The sequence below is a fragment of the Rhinichthys klamathensis genome, unplaced genomic scaffold (genome assembly GCF_029890125.1).
Source record: "Rhinichthys klamathensis goyatoka isolate OS25496 unplaced genomic scaffold, OSU_Roscu_1.1 h1tg000483l_1, whole genome shotgun sequence".
Taxonomy (NCBI): Eukaryota; Metazoa; Chordata; class Actinopteri; order Cypriniformes; family Leuciscidae; genus Rhinichthys; species Rhinichthys klamathensis.
Window position 1 is genome coordinate 136,613 of NW_026606970.1, and position 19,947 is coordinate 156,559.

Sequence of the window (19,947 nt, forward strand, 5' to 3'; positions counted from 1 at the left end):
TATGGAATTTAACTATGGCAATTAAGTGAGAGGAGATGGAAAGCTATTACAAGGTCAATTCTTTCTTGTATGAAGATAGTGGAAAAGAAGGAAATAACAAAATGGTTTGTTGTTTTTTTATTTTGTCAATCAAGCCCTTTTTCCAATTTCAAGTCACTTCCAGATTTACATTACAGCTCATACACATCCACACATTCACCGTTCCACCAAATGCAATGCAAAATGCAATGTTTTCTGTGTTGTCTTAATGTAGTTTCTATATGAATATGGCTGAAAGGTCATTACAGTCTAAATGTAGCAAAAAAAAAAAAAAAAAAAAAAAGAACAGAACAGAACATACATTGAAGTAATCAATCATCTTCTTCATCATTATCATCATCATCATCCCATCTATCTGAGCATTTCACTATGGTTAATGAATTTGAAGACAAGCATTTTGAGTCTGAGTTTTTAAAAAATCGAAAAGCCCAAAGATCTGTATCTCTGCTAAATGAATCTAATATATGTTTGAGATGGCCTTTATCTTTTTTTCTTTTTCTTTTTCTTTTCTTTTCTTTTTTTCCAAAATTGTTGTTTCAACTTATACTTATCAAATGTGAAAATCTGTAAAAGAAATGTGTCAAGAACTTGATATCAAACTCTGTAATTAAATTTTTTTTTTTTTTTTTTAATTAAAAAAAATTCTCCACTCTGATGCTACCATGGCTACAGCGCCGCGTAGTTGATGACGTCATCCGCCTGACGTTTGACGATTCGCGCCGAAAGATATCGGCTGGGAGTGAAAATGGCGATATCAGCGTTGTAGACTAGACGGATTTCAGAAAAATGGCCTTCTATAAGAAGTGAGGAGCATTTATGGGTACAAGTCGGGAACCGGCCTACTTTACATATTTCAAGGGTGCTGAGTCCCAAAAAAATGGTACCCAAGCGAAATTTTGAGTTTTTTACCTTCTAATTTGCATATCAAAATGGCCGCCAAATTGCCTATCTTGCTCAGTCGTTGGACCATTTTCCCCTAGTTTTTTTGTAAGTAGGCAATCAAGATGAGGAAATTAAGTTTCTAGATCGATAGTCAAGGGTCAGAGCAAAGATATAATGGAGGCAACTCATGATTGGCCACTCTCTAGCAACCAGACAGAGTACCCTAGCAACCATTTTGCAAAACCTATATCTCTGCATCAGAACATCGTATAGAGATGGGGGTTGGTTTATATCATTCACACTGACAAGCAGCCTTTGGAGTTTCATGATTGGCAGCTGTTAAGCCACTCCCTAGCAACCAAACAGAGTACCATAGCAACCATTTTGCAAGACCTATATCTCTGCATCAGAACATCATATAGAGATAGGGGTTGGGTTATATCATTCATACTGACAAGCAGCCTTTGGTGTTTCATGATTAGCCACTCCCTAGCAACCAAACAGAGTACCCTAGCAACCATTTTGCAAGACCTATATCTCTGCATCAGAACATCGTATAGAGTTGGGGGTTGGTTTATATCATTCACACTGACAAGCAGCCTTTGGAGATTCATCATTGGCAGCTTCCAAGCCACTCCCTAGCAACCAAACAGAGTACCCTAGCAACCATTTTGCAAGACCTATATCTCTGCATCAGAACATCATATAGAGATAGGGGTTGGTTTATATAATTCACACTGAAATGCAGCCTTTGGCATTTCATGATTATCCACTCCCTAGCAACCAAACAGAGTACCCTAGCAACCATTTTGAAAGACCTACACTCACCTAAAGGATTATTAGGAACACCATACTAATACTGTGTTTGACCCCCTTTCGCCTTCAGAACTGCCTTAATTCTACGTGGCATTGATTCAACAAGGTGCTTAAAGCATTCTTTAGAAATGTTGGCCCATATTGATAGGATAGCATCTTGCAGTTGATGGAGACTTGTGGGATGCACATCCAGGACACGAAGCTCCCGTTCCACCACATCCCAAAGATGCTCTATTGGGTTGAGATGTGGTGGGGGCCATTTTAGTACAGTGAACTCATTGTCATGTTCAAGAAACCCATTTGAAATGGTTCGAGCTTTGTGACATGGTGCATTATCCTGCTGGAAGTAGCCATCAGAGGATGGGTACATGGTGGCCATAAAGGGATGGACATGGTCAGAAACAATGCTCTGGTAGGCCGTGGCATTTAAACGATGCCCAATTGGCACTAAGGGGCCTAAAGTGTGCCAAGAAAACATCCCCCACACCATTACACCACCACCACCAGCCTGCACAGTGGTAACAAGGCATGATGGATCCATGTTCTCATTCTGTTTACGCCAAATTCTGACTCTACCATCTGAATGTCTCAACAGAAATCGAGACTCATCAGACCAGGCAACATTTTTCCAGTCTTCAACTGTCCAATTTTGGTGAGCTCTTGCAAATTGTAGCCTCTTTTTCCTATTTGTAGTGGAGATGAGTGGTACCCGGTGGGGTCTTCTGCTGTTGTAGCCCATCCGCCTCAAGGTTGTGCGTGTTGTGGCTTCACAAATGCTTTGCTGCATACCTCGGTTGTAACGAGTGGTTATTTCAGTCAAAGTTGCTCTTCTATCAGCTTGAATCAGTCGGCCCATTCTCCTCTGACCTCTAGCATCAACAAGGCATTTTCGCCCACAGGACTGCCGCATACTGGATGTTTTTCCCTTTTCACACCATTCTTTGTAAACCTTAGAAATGGTTGTGCGTGAAAATCCCAGTAACTGAGCAGATTGTGAAATACTCAGACCGGCCCGTCTGGCACCAACAACCATGCCACGCTCAAAATTGCTTAAATCACCTTTCTTTCCCATTCTGACATTCAGTTTGGAGTTCAGGAGATTGTCTTGACCAGGACCACACCCCTAAATGCATTGAAGCAACTGCCATGTGATTGGTTGATTAGATAATTGCATTAATGAGAAATTAGCCTTTCGCCGAGCCCCGCCCCCCTTAGTTACTGTTGCTACGTCCGACAAACAAATGGTCAAACACGACCAGCGCGACAGATTGCCATGACGAGAAGAGGTATACCCGTGCGTGTCAGTGACCTTTTTTGGAGCAATACCTCCGCGATATCCTCCAGATCGAGGCAAAAGGGGTTACAGTATGCAGTGAAGGGATATATTCAAAATATAAAAAAAAAAAAAAAAGGCTATAATGCTTACTGTAACGACCTGTACCTCAAATGCAACCAGCACGGCCTTGAAGAAGATTTTATAAGCTGGTTCAGTGGCCAATTGTTTGGAGTTAGAAATATATAACTTGCGCTGCATATTTAACTTAGTAATTTTGCCTCAGATACAGGATTATACATTCGCTTTAACAAGCAGGTTGTTCATTACCACAACAACCACTTGCGTGTCATGCTGAATGTGATTTTTGTGTTTAAAAAGTAACTAACGTTATACATAAGAGACGGAAAGATGCAGATAACCATACATTATTTAAGGTTATTTCTATTTGTTACGATATTGATATATGAACTGATGTTGTCAAGTAAGCTTCATGCTTTCCCCGTTGCGAACTTGCTCTCCTCTAAACTGTAGTCTACGGGTGCTGCACTGCTAGTTGACTGCTGCTCATTCCCCCCCGAAAATATCATGTTAACAACAACCCTTTAGAAAACGTAATTCCTTCGTGGATCCTCTTGATCTGCTTTCTCCATGTTTCTTTGACTAATCTCAGTGTCTCAGTCTCACACACGCTGCACGCGAGTTAACCATGTTCGACACATTTAACTGGGAGTGGGGCCGTCCACACTGTTTAATCCATTGTCGGCTTTGGAAACGGAAAGAACACAACTCCTCCAGACAATCTCTCGGAGTACCTAGTGTCCGATTTACAAACGCCGTAGGCACACCGCTTCACCATCTTGCTTGGAGTCAATGTTTGACGGACCTGCTCACATAGTAACGGTTGCTATGATGTGTGATTGGACAATGGCCGTTTTGGGGGAGGGGCCGGCGAGAGGTCAATTGAACAGGTGTTCCTAATAATCCTTTAGGTGAGTGTATATCTCTGCATCAGAACATCATAGAGAAATGGGGGTTGGCTCTTTTGTCTCATGCTAGCAAAGAGGACTTCCAACATGCTACACATGCTAGCTGTGAATAGCTACATGCTATTAGTGATTAGGTAAGTGCTAAATCATGCCTAGAACATGCTAAGAACTCTATAAAAACTCCATAGTAACCATCTGTGACAACTACCAACCACCTGGTAACACCATAGCAACCACCCATAACACCCTAGCAACCACCCATAACACCCTAGCAACCACCCAAAATACCTTAGCAACCGCCTAGCAACACCTTAGCAACCACCCAGAACACCCTGGGAACACCATATCAACCACCCAGAACACCCTAGCAACATGCTAGCAACCACCCAGAATACCCTAGCAACCACCCAGAATACCCTAGCAACTGCCTATCAACACCATAGCAACCACCTAGAACACCCTAGCAACTGCCTAGTAACGCCCTAGCAACCACCCAGAATACCCTAGAAACCGCCTAGAAACACCATAGCAACCACCCAGAACACCCTAGCAACTGCCTAGCAACCACCTGAACAACATGAATAAGCCATATCTCAGCACCAGAACATCGTACAGACATGTTTGTTGGCTCGTATGCAATTTTGCCACTGCAAGCACCACTTCACATTTTCTTCAGGAAATGTACAGTCTAGGGAATGCTTTGTTTGCATAAAAAAAAATGAAATCTCAGACAACTTGCAATGGTGTTTTTCTTAGTTATTATGTAATATGGAATACATCACATATCATATATACACTGGGAACATTTAAGAGTGATATTGATTGAATATTTATGTCGGCCTTAAAAAATGACACAAATAATGCCTAATTTCACCTTAAAAGTTGGTATTTTGCATATATACTGTACATAAAAAAGACAGTGATCCTCCATTATATCTTTGCTCTGACCCTTGACTATCGATCTAGAAACTTAATTTCCTCATCTTGATTGCCTACTTACAAAAAACTAGTGGAAAATGGTCCAACGACTGAGCAAGATAGGCAATTTGGCGGCCATTTTGATATGCAAATTAGAAGGTCAAAAACTCACAATTTCGCTTGGGTACCAGTTTTTTTGGATTCAGCACCCTTGAAATATGTAAAGTAGGCCGGTTCCCGACTTGTACCCACAAATGCTCCTCACTTTCACTTTTTGGGTACATCCCATCTAGACTATTGGAGATCCGCTATGTCCTACTTATCATCAATCGTAAGTATTCCTAATTCTAATATTTATTAGCAGGGTTTTTTTCTGGAGATGGATATTGCGGTGGCAGAGAAGTAAGTTATAAACTTAGAAATAGTATGGGCTGAAAGTTTAACACGTGTTTGGCAAAATACATGCTATGTTGTTAACTGAGGTAGCTGCTAAAGTTATTGTGGGTGCTCATATAACGTAGCCGTTGATAAGATTCAAATTAGAATTATATTTATGTGTCTCTTTCTAGAGGAATTCGTAGAGGGTTAACAAAAGTCATGGCCTAGAGAACATACAGTTCATGAGAATAAATGATGCTTCTCTGCCTTCAACGGCTCAAGAAGTCAATCGGCTCCAGAAAAAAACCCTGGGGAATTTGAATTTGGGAGAAATTGGAGAAAGACATTTTTTTTAATTGCGTTCACAACCAGGTTTCCTCTCCAGAGCCTTATCAATGGGCTTTGGAGGGTTGTAGCTTGCGTTCACAGCTGCAGGAAATGTCTTTCGAAGAGTAACGTTAACGTTAGGGCACTGAGTTGCTGGGTGCTATTCTGCTTTTGTGATTGTAATTGTTTTTTCTTTAGGCTATATAACTTCTTGCTAGAAATCCCTCAAATGAAAAGTGACCTCGCCATTATTGCTCAAAAGGTAAGTTCCACTGATTTTCATTGCTTTTTAAAATTGTTTCTCAAGCAGAGCTGTAGAGACTTGTGATGTTGGGCTGATTGATAGTGTTAATTATTTGATGTATTTGCACTTTAATTTATTGAAGAGAATGACTATATTTTTGTTCTATGAACAAGACTGGAAGGAGTCCTGTGGAGGATCTAGATGTCTCCTTCTCAACTTTTGGAGAAGTGCAACCGGTGAGTAACCCCCTTGCATTTGTATTTATTTAGTTTACTTGTTACTCAAACAGAGCTATATGGATTTTTATGATGTTTGGCTGATTTTTATTTTATTTTAATTTTTTATGTTTGGCTATGAATTTATTGACATGTTTAATGTTTTCTAAGCCCCCCCTGTAAATAAGAATCTATAGTGGCTTGCTTGAGATATATCCAGCTGCAGACCCGCAGCACCACCAGTTTCAGAACCCCAGCGCCAGAACCCCAGCGCCAGAACCGGAAGTGAGGGAGGGGCGGAATTATTTACAATGACACAAGCATGGTTATTTTTGCAAGTATTTAAAAATATTTAAAATTGTTGCACCTTTTAAATAATATTTAGGGTATGTTTTTATTACACAGTGAGTCACTGCTCGTTGTATGAACTATAACTGGTATGTGACAAATAAAGAGCAAGACAGCGCTCGTGTTGTTTGAAGACGTCAGAGTGCGCGCGCGCGGCCGGGGCTCTCTCTCTCTCTCTCTGTCGTTAAGCGCCCTGTCATGCGCACGCGCAGCAGTCATTCTATTCTACATCACTCACCGATCAAAATAGGCTTTGGCGGGACAAAAATTTGCTTTGGCGGCCGCCAAAAAGCGGACGATCTGACGGGTTTTAGAAGATTTAATACAACCTGAAACCAAAAAACAGACCCGACCTCTATTTGAGACCGGCCTTATATTTACCCAGACCTGCAGCCACACCAGGCGTGTAAAGAGACAATCGTCTATTTGGGACTCGGCTATTATTTTAAGTACGGTACATTTTTATTGTTTCTTTTAAAATAATGCCGGATTTTCTCTCTCTTTTTAGATTTTTGACATTATTTTACATAAAGAAAAATGCATGCTGCACATGTTCTTGTGAAATAAAGTATATTTTATATAAAATGACCAAGTTTCAAGCATTATTTTTCACCATCATGATCAGGATTGGAAGTAACTCTCATAATACAATGAAACGGATAACTATATAGAATTATATTACACAAAATCAACGTTTTAAAAATGCTTATTGTACTATACCTTAATGTATCATATGTATAAAGTATGACGTTTCGTGTGTAATAATGCCGTTTCGTGTCTAAGCAAATTACGCTCCAAAACGTTAGGTGGCGTTACTCGGTTTAGAACGTAAGCTCGGCCCCTCACTTCCGGTCCTGGCGCTGGTGTTAGAACGTAAGCTCCGCCCCTTACTTCCGGTTCTGGCGCTGGTGTTAGAACGTAAGCTCCGCCCCTTACTTCCGGTCCTGGCGCTGGGGTTAGAACGTAAGCTCCGCCCCTTACTTCCGGTCCTGGCGCTGGTGTTAGAACGTAAGCTCCGCCCCTTACTTCCGGTCCTGGCGCTGGGGTTAGAACGTAAGCTCCGCCCCTTACTTCCGGTTCTGGTGCTGGTGTTAGAACGTAAGCTCCGCCCCTTACTTCCGGTCCTGGCGCTGGTGTTAGAACGTAAGCTCCGCCCCTTACTTCCGGTTCTGGCGCTGGTGTTAGAACGTAAGCTCCGCCCCTTACTTCCGGTCCTGGCGCTGGTGTTAGAACGTAAGCTCCGCCCCTTACTTCCGGTTCTGGCGCTGGTGTTAGAACGTAAGCTCCGCCCCTTACTTCCGGTCCTGGCGCTGGTGTTAGAACGTAAGCTCCGCCCCTTACTTCCGGTTCTGGCGCTGGTGTTAGAACGTAAGCTCCGCCCCTTACTTCCGGTTCTGGCGCTGGTGTTAGAACGTAAGCTCCGCCCCTTATTTCCGGTTCTGGCGCTGGGGTTCTGAAAGTGGTGGTGCTGCGGGTCTGCAGCTGGATACTATAGGCTTGCTTGGATGAATAAAAATTGTTGTAGAGTTTTACTAAGTTTCTTTCTTCTCTAAGACTCCAGAGAGGAGACCGAGCCCTTTAAAGAGAGTCCCATGGTGACTGAGTGCTTTCGAGAGACACCACAGGTGTGTGTAACCCTTATATACCTCAGATTTTTCTGTACTTATTTTACTTAAGGCATATGTAGTAAGGATGGGTATAAACTGTGTGCTTTGTAGGAGCCAATTAGTGTTATAAGAGACAATCATCCTTTTCTCCTGCCCCCCTTCGCTCCTCTCCACCCACTGTCTTTTCTCCTTCCCTACTCTCCATCAGACCTCCTCCTTCTCTCCTTTAATAACGTTTAGGGCAATGATTAATTTGTTTCATATCTTTATCATTAATCTGCATTTATACATCATAACCTATTAACTTTTGGGAAGCTAAGCATAATAATCAATATGAAACATGAAAAAGTTTCTAAAAGTTGCCAATAAATTAATATGAAATTGATGTGAAATTATTTTTCAGATTGAAGTTATAAAGGGCTCTGGGGTGTTTTGCCAGGCAGAAGCATGGAAAGCAGCCCGCCTTGCCACCTCTGCCACTGCCATGGTGTCGAATCTGCTGCTGGGCACCTTTGATTTGGATACTTTGCTGAAAAGCAACCTGAATGGTACTAAACAACATGTTCCTAATCTCTTCTGTCCTTCAAAAAAACAAGTCAGTCATATTCTGTGGAATAAATTATGTTTGTGTGCGGGCATACCATCGCTTTTTTACTTGCCATTTTTGTATTTCCTTGCACCTCAAGAAAATGTGATGTGTATATAAAAAATCTCTTGTTTTCACCACCTTCATTTTACCCCCCTTTCATAATAATTTTGAAATATTACTTTAAGGTGGGAAGCCAACCAGAGGGGATGGGGAGCAGCTGGTCGCCCTTGATCAAATTAAAAAGGCAGCCATTATTGGTGAGTAAATGCATAATGCGTTGAGAAGGGAAAACAAAACTTTTAAGACTTTATAAGTTCACCACTTTAACCATAGCCTACTTGTATTAATGTTTATTAGGCATCAATGGAGACTGTATAATGTAGGGTACCCATTATTGTTACTGTGTGCTTGGAACCTATAATACTAATTCATTGCTTACTCACTTCTTGATGCTACCTTTCCTCTTCTAAAGCCACATTTCTGAAATTTTTCTATCCATGAATTTTCTCTGCTTTGAATGCACATGATTGACCGTGTGACTGTTAACAATGAAGTCCCCATGACGGACATGTGCATATGAAAGAACGATGCCGCTAAAAAAAAAGGGGGATGATGTTTCCAATCAGAATTTCTTTCAGATTTAGCAGAATCCAATCAGAATCTTCCAATTGACGTGTTTACATGATGCATTTTTTTATTTGATCAGCCCTTTATCCAAAATGTGTGTCCAATCGCAGCTGTACTGTAAGCACTTTGGGTTCCTGATGAAGCAATATATTGTTATTATTATTATACTGTCTTATTATTTTTGTCTTCTCTAGATGCTACATTGAAGAAGTGGCCGTTAGCCAGCCGAGGGCAGATAGGCACATCTATCAATTCGAAGCTCACGGAGCTGAGAAGATCAACAAGATAAATTGTTTTTTTTTTTCTGTACAGTTTTTTGTCTTATTTTTGTTCTTGTACTATTTGATTGTTCTTGAGTAAATAAATAATTTAAATTTCTAAATTTTGGGCTATTATTTATGTTGCCTAGTAGCTATGGATTTTAATAATTATACTAATATATAGGTAAACATATAGCTGGATATATACGTGCATATATGTACCTATATAGGTACATATGTGCACATATATGTGCACATATACATGCACATATATAGGTACATATATGCACCTATATAGGTACATATATGCACCAATATATGTACATATATGCACCTATATAAGTACATATATGGACGTATATATGTACACATATATGCACACATATATGTACATGTATGTGCATATATGTACATATAATATAGGAAAACGGCCAATTTTATATATGTCACATATATTGAAATCCTATATCAAAACCTATATTAAAACATATATGTTTATATAGGTTCTTTCCATGTGGGAGCAGTCTGCTGAGAGAGAGCGAGCGGGGCGAGCCCCGTGGGGCTTAGTGCTAACATGTCTGTGAGTGAATGTGGGCGCGGGACGGCGGGCACATTTACTGCACTAAAAACACCGTCGGCCTGAGCTGACTGTAACTTATGTGTGTTGGTTTCGTTTTACAGAAACCGTGGGACATGTTGTGTGTAGTGTTTGTGGGCACTGAATCGTGGGCACGTTCACTACATTTAATGTACATTTGACATGAGTCACCTTTATTTGTGCGAGCCCTGCACTGTGGCGGGCTGTGTTTGTGTGTAGAAATGAACAATGGGCTGTGGGCATTTTATTACACTCATAACACCATCGGCTGTGGCCGGAATACCAGAAAATACTACACTACTTATATGATTTATCTGGGTCACCTTGGAAACGGCATTTGTGTGCAGGCAAGCGTCAGCATCGGTCGGGCACCCCTCCTCCTCCTGTAGCTCACGCCAGCGAGCGAACGCTGGACCAATGGTGATCCTCGTCCTGGCTTTTCATTTGTCACTATGCCTTTTTCTTTTTTTTAGTGTCCTCTGACAAAACCCTTGCCTTCTTCCTTGTAGCTGTTGGTTCGGCCATGACGAAAACATACAGACGGCAATCAAACGCGAGTTGAGCACTCACGTCAGAATCTGAGGAAGTTGTGGGTGGTGGGGGAAGTGACGTATGCCGTAAAGCGGTTGAATTTTGTAGTTCTTTTTGTGCTCGGGTTCCTACCCGAAACCCGAAGTTACATAGTGCTAGGAAAAGCGATACAGACACCTTCAGGCTACGGCAGACGTGTCATTCAACCTATTGTAAGTCGATGTACCATCTCAATGGGTTTTGGTAATATATTATAAAGGTTGAAAAGTTCCAGTGTGCCTTTAAGATCTATGAGCAACATTGATGCGTGAATGCACTGCCCACTAACTGCCCACTTTTTGGTCGTTTGTCCCAGGTATGTTTTATTCAGATTTGTCATGTTCTGTGTAAAAATATGTTAGCTAAATTGAGTGTTTGCATTAACACACGTGCTATGTGCTCGCACGTGCTGAACTGTGTAACTGCGCCATTTTAGGTCTGCGTTCTTCACTTTCAGTATTTCAGTTATACAAAAATATGTAAAATGATGGTTACCTAAGTTTATAGTTTCTCTGTATTTATGTGAAGTGATAAGAGAAATGAGAACAGAGACAGTGATTTATATTTTCTTTAATGTACGTTTTATTTTGAGTTTTCAATTATTTATTTTGATCACTTCGTGATCGTGGGTAAAAATTGCCCAATTGATCAGATCGTGATCGTGATCACGATCACGATCACAGGGTGGTGATGGCGTAGTGGATAGGACACATGCCTTGGTGTGAGAGACCCGGGTTCAAATCCACTGTGAGACACCAATGTGTCCCTGAGCAAGACACTTAACCCCTAGTTGCTCCAGAGGCGTGCGACCTCTGACATATATAGCAATTGTAAGTCGCTTTGGATAAAAGCGTCAGCTAAATGAATAAATGTAAAATGTAAATGTAAATCACTTTGTAAAAATGTATATCGAGCAGAGTTTCACATCTCTCCTGCTGATCTATGAGCAACATTGATGCGTGAATGCACTGCCCACTAACCAGTTTTTGGTCGTTTGTCCCAGTTCTGTCTGTCCCAGGCCCAGTAAAGTGAATTCTTGAGTGACCATCCACCTGCTCTCAGTGTGATTCCATCCACACAAACACACACAGTCACACATATGGACTAAATGTGCACAGGGCGCCCTCAGGCTGCCAGTATGGATAGAAAACAAAGTACATCAGAGTATCCAGCGCAAAATGATTACATCGACCCATTTTGGGTATAAATTCAATAAATATTATTCTTCTCTATAGAAATCTGACATAAACCTATATGCAAATCTATCAATTTTTCTCCAAATGCGCACATTTTTGAGCTAAAAGCCCTGAGGGACGTTGTTTGGTCAAGTCAAGTCAAGTCATCTTCATTTATATAGCGCTTTTAACAATGGAGATTGTTTCAAAGCAGCTTTACAGAGATAAACATTCAATTTACGGTAACAGAGATTGTTTTGGCTTCACAGCGATTCTTGAACAATGTTACTTCCAGCCAAAGTTAGTTTTGACTGATTCACCTCCAGCAAAATTATCATTTGTTATTACATTAGGGGCCACTAAGACTATGGCGTTCTCTCTAAACAGACTTTAAACGCGAACCTGTGACCTGATGGCGTTCACATGCGTTCACATGTGCATTAAAAATTGATTCTATAGTTATATTCGTTTGAATATATGTGCGCAGGTTTGTAATTTCCCAACTAGGGCTGCAGCTATCGATTCTTTTTGTAATCGATTAATCTAGCTCTTAATCGATCGATTAATCGAGTAATCAGATAATTTTTTTGTGTGTGTTTTTAAACAACCAAAACAAATAATGCATAACCAAAATGATGTGGCTGTAAAATGATCAAGCATTTGGCTTTTATTTATAAAAAATAAACTGGTATTTATTCCAACTCCAACGTTTGGCTCCAAAACTGAGCCTATTTGTTGCAATTTTTACCCATTTAGTATAAGTGCCAACAATGTTCTATGCTCAATTACTTTGGTAGCCGATTAAAATGTCTTCCCCAAAAGTACGAGTGGTTTTGGAGAAGCAGGCTGGGGAATTTCATTTTTTTGTTGTTGTCTGTAACTATTTGGAAGACGTGACATACAAACAAGGTCTCGCAAAGACTGCAATACAATATTTGTTCCTCCATCACGTCGCGGTGTATACTGTGAATGCATGCTGAAATTATTGTTGCGTGGCTACATAAAAGTTTAAGTATGTGATGCATTGCCGCAATTGATCTGACTGGCGCGTGAGAGAGACGAGGGTGCATGCGTGCGTGTGTGTGAAGGGGTTCTTTTTTTAGGCTACTCTCTTGCAATTGAACGTGAATACGTTTACTACTTAAAAACATCAAAGCTAAACATCATATCTAGTCAAACCGCATCACGACATCGCTACAAATACAGTACGGGATTAAAATCAGCGAACATCAATGTATCATAGGCTTATGGTGTGTTCACACCGAACGCAAATTTAATTATTTGCGCGAGTAGATAACATACAAAGTCAATGCAAAGACGCGAATAGACGTATCATTCGCGCCGGGCGTCGCGACTGACACGAATTGGGCTACGCGTTTGCCGCGGACGTCTTCCGCGCAGGTTGAAAAATTTGAACTCGAGCGAATGTTCAAGCGTCTAACTAGACGCGATAAACGCATATTTGACGCTCTATCCGCGTTCGGTGTGAACACCATTAGTTTACCTTGTTTCAGCGACGCTTGGTGAAACAGCACGGAGTGGAGGTTTTCGGTTCAGATGCTGAATCATTGAAGTCGTACTGTTGTGGTATGCCAGGTCTACTTTGCAGTAGACACATTGCACCTTGTTCTCTTCCTTTTTAAGTATGTAATGATCCCAAACTTTAGACATTCTCTGCCGTTTATGGACATCTCTACTCTCCGCCATCGCGCCAACTAAATTCAAAAAGTATCACGCGCTATAGTATAGATCCGCGCGTATAGTGCGCGTCATAGGAATTTAACGGGGCTTCGAGGCAGAGTTTTTGCCTCGAGGAATTTTTGCAATTGAGTTAATCGAGTAACTCGATGAATCGTTTCAGCCCTATTCCCAACAAACCATGCCTAAACAAACTACTTGTCTTGCCTATACATTTGATAAAGAATTTTGTTTTATTTTATCACTTCGGGGTACGCGAACCGGATTTTCAACAACGCTTTATCTGTAGAGTGGGAAAGGGATCCTCCATAGGGAGAGGATAGTTGACACTTCAGCACTGCATTGTCATCGGGTCCAGGCGAAGCTCCTTCGTCAGATCTGGATACGGCCTGGATCCAGCAGGCTGCGGGAAAACCTCGGGATAAACAAAGACACTAAAGTTAGCGTAGATGCCATTCTTCTTATGATGTAACGAGTACATCAGGATTTAAGGGAAGTGTTCCCATTTCCGGCTGACCTAATCTATGCAGCCTAACATTGAATTATAGAAGTCTATAATGTGTTATGTGTATGCTAGGTCAAAGAGATGTGTTTTTAATCTAGCTTTGAACTGACAGAGTGTGTCTGCTTCCCGGACAATGGTAGGAAGACTGTTCCAAAGTTTTGGTGCTAAATAGGAAAAGGATCTACCGCCAGCAGTCGATTTTGATATTCTAGGTATTATCAACTGGCCGGAATTTTGAGATCGCAATAGACGTGAAGGACTATAATGCTTTAAAAGCTCGCTCAAGTACTGCGGAGCTAAACCATTTAGTGCTTTGTAAGTAATCAGCAATATCTTAATTTATACGATGTTTAATAGGGAGCCAATGCAGTGTTGACAGAAACGGGCTAATATGGTCATATTTCCTGGTTCTGGTAAGAACTCGAGCTGCTGCGTTTTGAACTAGCTGTAGTTTGTTTATTAAGCGTGCAGGGCAACCACCCAGTAGAGCATTACAATAATCTAGTCTTGATGTCATTAACAAATGCAGAACAATTAGTTCATGCGTTCGTTAATGAGAGGATATGGCGTAATTTAGATATGTTTTTAAGATGGAAAAATGCAGTTTTACAGATACTAGTGTTGAAAACCTTTTTCTTCTTAAAGTGTAGAAAAGTCAGAAGAGCAGACCAGGAGACGGAGAGGTATCTTTTAAAGCAGATGTTCTTTATTAGGTCGCTGTAGCATCTCAATCTCGTCCAACTAAGGGAAATGTTCCCTTGCAATTTATACATTTAGAGGGGGAGGAGTTTACATTGGGGTGGAGTCCCTCTGAAACAAAGCATGCAAATGAAGTAGGAACACACGCTACTCTGAGGGCATTACCAATCCAATTGAATCAGCATAACTATTCAAATGCTGATAGTGGCCAGGAACTCTGGTTCCTAAGAGCCATCCCAGAGCCATTAAAGACAAAAGGTGAAAGTCTCCCCGACAGCTAATCCAATCAACCTAACGATTCTATCTAGGCTGAAAGGAGAGAAAACAGGACTATCAGGAAAGGAGACTCAATAATCATCTAAAATCCGTCTACTAAACTTTATCAGTTTTTATACCATTGGAGTGGAAACCTAAATTAAACATTTGACAAATTTGTTTTCCTTCAATTCCCACTTTGGGAGTTCTAAATAACTCCCACAATATATACAAATTTAAACAATTAAAAATTCATTCTTGCAACTTGTGATAGTTACAGGCACATAAGCTTGTTCTGTGTTGATGTTTCTGCAATTGCATGCTGACACAGAAACAAAACATGCAATTAGGGTCCGTGAGTCTTTTCTGGTTGGAACTGTGATTTTCTCGTGATCAATCAAGTTTCTGAACCATGAAGAATTATCTTCAGTCATCTTGGTGTAATTTTGCTGAAAGATCCAGAATGTCTTGTTGGACCACCATGTTTGTGCACAAGTGAGTCCTGGAATGCAGCCATCTTCGGAGGTGACATGCAAACGTTCTTTCCAGCAAACAAGGCGTTTTTGACATATTCATCAGCTCTAAGAATATGTTGTTTCTGGAGTCCGGACTTTGTGCGATCTTCATGATGTGTAGTAGTAGGACAATCTTGAGCATGTCGATGGATGACTGAAGGTTTCGTAGTCTCTGCGTTGTGTATTTTTTTTTCTTTTCTTTATCCTTTTGTGATAGTTGGCTCGGCAGTGGGTCTAGTTGTTCTCTGGAAGTGGTGTCTCCATATGCAGGTGAGATGGTCGTTACATATGGATCCCAGAACAGCCATCAAGTGGAATCTGCACAGAGGGAGAAAGAAAACAAAAGACAGGAGAGCAGTATTTGTTCAAACCCTAGGGTTGTAAACTTTTCCGAGTCTGCTAGACAGTAGAGCAGTATTTGTTCAAACACTTGGGTAGTAACTTGTTTCCGAGTCTGCTTTTGTTGTTCCCTCTGTCTTTCCCTATTTCTTAATTCGTTTGACACCTATGGACCAGTGAGGTAAGGATGGACTGTGGAGGGGGAGGCCTATGAGGGATTATTCACCGCAGGGGTTGGCCCCCGATGCCTGTTGCAATCGGTTCTTCCCTGGGCTCCTCACTGTTCCGTGTCCTGTCATTTCCCTGTGGGTGGGGGAACAACTTTTACAGTGTGACACAATGAGCCCAGGTTTATCCTGACACAATACTGCCGCTACTTTAATTTACCTCACTTGATGTGGTCCGTGCCATTAAAGCTCTAATGGCTTGCAATATTCTAGACACTTCCTTGACTACCTGTCCTGTGAAGTGTGTACCTTGATCTGAGTCAATGCAATCGTGAGTCATTTCTCCTTCATCCTCTAACACAACTTCAGTCATTGTAGACATCATACATGAGAATGGTGACAAAAATGACTTTTGCTTGATTCATTATTGCGGTCACTACATGAGGGCATTTTACATTTACAGCTTGACCCAGCTCATTACTAATGAAGGGCCTGTGCTGTAGACAACATTTAAGGCTGTGAGTTTACTTAACCATTGTCCCCACAAAGGAAAACTGAGATAGTCACTTTCCTTTTGTTCTATTAAACAAAAATAAGTATTTTATCTCTGTTGTAAGTTATTGGGGAGAATTAAGCACTCACAGCACAAATGGTTAACACCTCAACAAGCTGCTCCACCAGTTTAATGACGTGGGGAGTGGCTGCTTCAAATTAGTAAGCAGACTGAGTAGGAGCTGTGCAAAATTGTTAACTTCTATAAAGTTCTTTTTGCTTTTCCTACACTCTTTTCTCCAGTGTCCAGGCTTACCACAGTAATAACAACTGCCCTCTCTCTTAGGACATTTATGTTTCTGTTGGTTCTCTGTGTTGACCTTAAAGGAGGCTGCTGCAATGTTTACGCTTGCCCTGACATCAGAATCTCTTTCCCAAGCAGCTAAACTGTCCAAGTTGTTTTGCAGGGTTCTAGTGGCCCATGTGACATCTAAGAAAGGCAATGCATTTCTATGTTCTGACAAAAGACCATCAAACCATGTGCGAACGAGGGCACCATTGTCCTCTAGCGCCTTCTCTGAAGTGTCAACAATCCCACTGTAAGCTGCAGCTGTCTGACAAAATCTTTCTGTGTACTCACATACATTTTCATAATTCTTCTGTACACAACTAGTGATCTTTGACCAGTCCACTTTTGATCCAACAATGTTCTTTAACACTCTCAGAACTCCCTCTCTCAAGTCATATTTTCTGGCATTTTGAAACTCAGAATTGTTTACAGCATTTTCAAAATCATTGAATTCTGACTCAGTCAAGATCTGTGATATTAGCTGGGTGATTTCAGCTAGAGACATATCGTAGAGCAGCATCTTTTTGGACAATTCTCTCCTAAACTCAGACAAATTTCTTTGCACTGATGGCAAACTTTCAGCAATTCTCTCGATATCTTTAGGAGCTAAAGATAATTTGACTGCTTGTAACTGCAGTATGGGGGTTGCTGATGGAACTGGATCAATCCCTTTTCTCCTACTCTGAGTCTTTTGTCTTGCTCCACACACTTCAACTGCATTTACATCTTTCATCAATACAGCACTGACATTGTCCTCTATTCTATCAAAAAACTGTAAATCAGGATAGCTTTCATCTGACTGTTGGTTTTCTGAGTCACATTTGGCCTTGTTATGGCCCACCTTTGTCTTGAAACGGGACACTTGAGTCTGCAATTGTTTGTTCTGTTCTTTTAACTTCGCAATACACTGAGCTTGCTCTTGTGCAATGGATAAGCTAAATTCCATGTGACAGAAAATAATGCCTTTTAGGTTTCTCTTCCTGATACATGCACCTAACACCTTTTTGCATTCTTCAATAGACCATACTCTTTCTGGGTGAATACCAAATTTCTTTGTCAAATTCAATCTGACTGACTCAGTCACTATGGAGTCCATGTGCTCTCCTAACAATGACTTGAACTCACTGTCTGTCCATAGAGGGCTAGCTAGTCCACCTTTCTGAGTTGATGGAACTAGCCTAGCATTCCTTCTAACCATTTTGTGAGTTTCTTTGTTACCACACAAACAAACACTAAAACTTCTGATCAACAGAGGCTTACACTTGTTAACACAAATCAACTCTGTTAACCTTCCTTGACAGAGCAAAGGAAAACCCAAATTACTAGCACTTTACGCTAATCTTCCCTGCCTGAAACAGAGGATAAAAACAACTTCCCTGACTATTCAGAGGATCACAAAATATTAACATTTAATGTTAATCTTGCCTGCCTGAACAGAGGATAAAACCAACTCATTAGCACGTGATGCTAAACTTCCCTGCCTGAACAGAGGATACACTTTCATCTCTAAAAGAAAACTTTTTAAAGAGTACCAAAATAAATAGCCTGTAAGACTACCCCTTCTCTGCTTGCACAGAGGATAACAATATTTTAACTTGAATGCTAAAATCTTCCCTGTCTGGGCAGAGGATTACTTTTCATCTCTAACAGAAAACTTTAGAGGATAAACTTAGCTAACCAAACTCTACAGCTGTCTGTTAACTCTTCTCTGACGGCGCAGAGGAATATTCTGGTTTTACTGGTCTGCAGCGGTTCTTTGAATAGAGTGAAACTCACCGAATCGTTGTTTGAATGAAAAGATTCAGTCTGGAACTCAGTTTGCTTTGTTGAGATCTTTGTGGCTTGAAGTTTCAAGATTCAGTTCTGGAAATCTTTGTTGCTTGAAGTTTCAATCTGGATTAAGGTGATTCAGTCTCTATCCGGGTCACGGCACCATCTGTTGAAAACCTTTTTTTTTTCTTAAAGTGTAGAAAAGTCAGAAGAGCAGACCAGGAGAAGGAGAGGTATCTTTTAAAGCAGATGTTCTTTATTAGGTCGCTGTAGCATCTCAATCTCGTCCAACTAAGGGAAATGTTCCCTTGCAATTTATACATTTAGAGGGGGAGGAGTTTACATTGGGGTGGAGTCCCTCTGAAACAAAGCATGCAAATGAAGTAGGAACACACCCTACTCTGAGGGCATTACCAATCCAATTGAATCAGGATTACTATTCAAATGCTGATAGTGGCCAGGAACTCTGGTTCCTAAGAGCCATCCCAGAGCCATTAAAGACAAAAGGTGAAAGTCTCCCCGACAGCTAATCCAATCAACCTAACGATTCTATCTAGGCTGAAAGGAGAGAAAACAGGACTATCAGGAAAGGAGACTCAATAATCATCTAAAATCCGTCTACTAAACTTTATCAGTTTTTATACCATTGGAGTGGAAACCTAAATTAAACATTTTACAAATTTGTATTCCTTCACTAGACACGTGACTTTCAAATGAAAGATTGGTATCAAAGAGCACACCCAGGTTCCTAACCGACGACGAAGACTTAACAGAGCAGCCATCAAGTGTTAGACAGTATTCTAGGTTATTACGTGTGAAAGTTTGTCCAATAATTAGAATCTCTGTTTTTTTTCAGAATTTAGTAGTAGGAAATTACTAGTCATCCAATTTTTAATATCAGCGATGCATTCTGTTAATTTTGTGAATTGGTAAGTTTCGTTAGGTTTTGAAGAAATATACAGCTGAGTATCATCGGCATAACAGTGAAAACTAATTCCATGTTCCCTAATGATATCTCCTAATGGTAGCATGTACAGAGTGAACAGCAACGGTCCTAGTACTGAGCCTTGTGGTACGCCATACTGAACGTGTGATCGATAAGACATCTCTTCATTTATTGCGACAAACTGATAGCGGTCAGATAAGTGTGATTTAAACCATGCTAATGCAATACCACTAATGCCAACATAATTTTCGAGTCTATTTAAAAGAATGTTGTGGTCAATAGTATCAAATGCAGCACTAAGATCAAGTAACACTAATAGAGATACAACGATCGGATGATAAGAGCAAATCATTTGTG

The 19,947-nt window shown here is 40.7% G+C and overlaps 1 long non-coding RNA gene across 1 annotated transcript; it reads left to right on the top strand.

Moving 5' to 3' along the window:
• The first annotated feature begins 5,215 nt into the window (after window positions 1–5,215).
• LOC130072197 (uncharacterized) lies at window positions 5,216–6,101 on the top strand. Its single transcript, XR_008804093.1, has 3 exons — window positions 5,216–5,248; window positions 5,841–5,884; window positions 6,040–6,101. It is a non-coding gene; the product is annotated as an uncharacterized LOC130072197 (long non-coding RNA).
• Window positions 6,102–19,947: the final 13,846 nt, after the last annotated feature.